At 41.8% G+C, this 2,811-nt stretch overlaps 1 pseudogene; it reads left to right on the top strand.

Annotated features, from left to right (window-relative positions):
• The first annotated feature begins 337 nt into the window (after window positions 1-337).
• LOC146328509 (uncharacterized) lies at window positions 338-1,444 on the top strand (annotated as a pseudogene).
• Window positions 1,445-2,811: the final 1,367 nt, after the last annotated feature.

Here is a 2,811-nt window from a genome sequence, read left to right as displayed (position 1 = left end):
CATCTTGTGTCCACAGATCTTGTAGACTACTACACTATTATACTGTAGCCTAGTAATGGAACCGACATATGTGGCTGAATTTACATTGAAATTGTTCATTTAAAATGTTCCTTTTGATTAACATTGCTTTTTTTTATTTGTTTGTCGAGGTGGGATCACTTTTTCTCAGACTCAAAAATCAAACTTACAACAAAATTACAAATGCACAACACAAACTTATGACATGGTTAGACATGGCTCAATATTTAGTTCCAAACTGCCAACTCAGTGTGTGCAGTCAGCATCCACCTGAGGTGTTTTCCATCAAATCAATTTGTTATTAGGTCCTTGGGTTATTATGATCGACCCTGCACCCCACCCACATGCACCCACAGAGCTGATCTACAGTACTGATCTAAGAAACTTCAGTCTACAATGTCACATAAAAGTAAAATATAGAAATGTCTTTGAGAAGAGATATTTGGTGCAGAGTAGACGTAGAGCTGGTGGATCATAAATACTGGTCTGAGACTACGCAGCTGAGTGGTTCCTCCTGCAGGAGCAGAGAGGAGGTTGTGGGAGAGATCAAGCAGATGCAGTGGTTTGACTGTCTGTGAGAGAGGACGATCAGAGAGAGATGCGTCCAGGAGAGGCCCTCTGAGGATACGAGAGGAACCTCTCAGCATCACTATAGAGTTTGTAAACCCAGCCAGTGAACAGCAGGCTCCACCCTGAATCTGACCATTCAGGCTGCTTCCTGTTTGATAGAGATGGTGACTGACATGTGATCTGCAAACTTCTGAAACTGAAGGGAAAGCTGGTGGGAGTGAGGGGAAGCTGGAAAAATCACATCACCTCTCCTCCTTATCTCTCCCAGACCCTCTCCTGCTCTGCCAAGATCAGACTGAGGAAGAGGAGGACAACAAGGCCACGGATGAGGAGGGGGACAGGGGCTGCTACAGCACCACTCACCAGGAGGGAAAGCTTGACTCTTAATCAAGCTGCCGGATCAGAACAGTCTGGAAAAGGTGCCTCTCGCATTGATTGAAGAGGCGGTTGTTTGTCAGACACCTGCTGCTCCAGTCCAGATCAGGACGTCCTCATCTTGTGACCAGAGACCACCTGCACATTTATCAGTCTGCTGTTGAATCCCTGCTTCATGCGCAGCCCTCTGATGCTCAGGAACAGATGTTTCCTGAATGATGGAGAGCTCGTTACGTCTCCACATCAGGACAGAGTAGCAGTGAGAGTTTTCTTGGAGACCAGACTGACTCCTCCTGAACTTTCCACCTCTGAGAGTCACACGGACACGGCAGCCGGCTCCTGTAATGTGTTCAGCTCATATCATCGTCACACCGCTCCTGAACTGAGACTCCACTCTGTGGAGGAATCAGACTGAGACCTGGAGGAGCTGCTGGAGGAGGATGAAGCTGGTGGAGCTGCTGAGGGTCTGGACACAGACTGAGAATCAGCTTAAGAAGGAAAATGGAGTTTCAGAGCAGAAAGCACAAATTTAACCACTTTACTTCAGTAAAAATCCAAATACCACACTGCGAAAATACTCTGTTACAAGTAAAAGTCCTGCATTGAAAATGTTATGTTATCAAAAGTATGTGAGTGATCAGGAAAATGTATTTAAAGTGTTAAAAGTAAAAGTGATCCATGCAGAAAATTGCCCCGTATGGCTGCTCCATCGGTGTGTGAACCTACAGGTGAATGTCTGCAGCGCTGTGCAGCTTGATAACAAAACAACAACCAAGAGTCTGAAATCACGATCAGCTCTGAAGGCAGCAGCACTGTTTCACCCTGACCGTCACTGTTATTGATCAGTTAATCAGGAAACACTCAATAAAATCACAGCTGTCTGGTGACCTACAAAGGCAAAACACAGCAGTGAAGTGGGGCATCGTTGGGTTGTTTTCACCCGTTAACATGACGTCTAACATGAGGCATTAAAAACAACACTCACCTCATAAACCAGTGGTGGAATGTAACTAAGTACATTTACTCAAGTACTGCACTTAAGTACAATTTTAATTTAGGCCTGTTCATACTTCTTTTTACATTTTATATTTCTACTCCATGAAATCTCAGAGAGAAATATAGTTTTCTGTTGTTTTTTTAAAATCATGGAACAACCTCAGAGGATGTAGTGCAGACTCCTTAATTTAACTCTTTTAAAATATATTGGATAAATACTGAGCTATTATTAGAACTATAAAGCTGATTTGTGAATATTTGTGATAATTATTGAGGTTTTAGACAGGTGTATTTTGGTAAAAAAATGTTTTGTTGTGTGGTTTGTTTGTTTTGAGCTGTAGAGTCTGGTGGAGGATTTATATCCTGTAACAGACAATTTCAATACATTTAAATTTCAATAAATATATTTGACAACTTTAGTTACTCGTTGCTTTGCATACATTTTGCTCGTGATACTTTTATACTGACATTTTCGATGCAGGAGTTTTACTTGTAGTGGAGTATTTTTTTATTTCAGTTTTGCTAGTTTAAAGTATTTTAACACTTCCTTCATGACTAACTGATGAAACACAATTCAGAAAAGATACCATAAGTTCATTTCAGCACCCTTAAATTCATAAATCTATCCTTTTCCTGCTCATAATCGTCACTATGAGGGTCATGTGACCTACTAAGTTAATCACATTATTTCCAACATCACTGTAAAAGGCATCATTTAAATCTCAGGCTGCCTGCAGAGTGTAAACTGTTTAACACTGACCTCTAGTGGTCAAACACACACACTGCTCTCGTCCCAGACAGGATACAGTCACATCGAAAGGCTCAGAGCTTCAGTTTAATGTCCTCTGATCA

The sequence above is a fragment of the Lutjanus erythropterus genome, chromosome 4 (assembly GCF_056507025.1).
Source record: "Lutjanus erythropterus isolate fLutEry1 chromosome 4, fLutEry1.hap2, whole genome shotgun sequence".
NCBI lineage: Eukaryota > Metazoa > Chordata > Actinopteri > Lutjaniformes > Lutjanidae > Lutjanus > Lutjanus erythropterus.
This window is presented reverse-complemented; position numbering and strand designations above follow the sequence as displayed.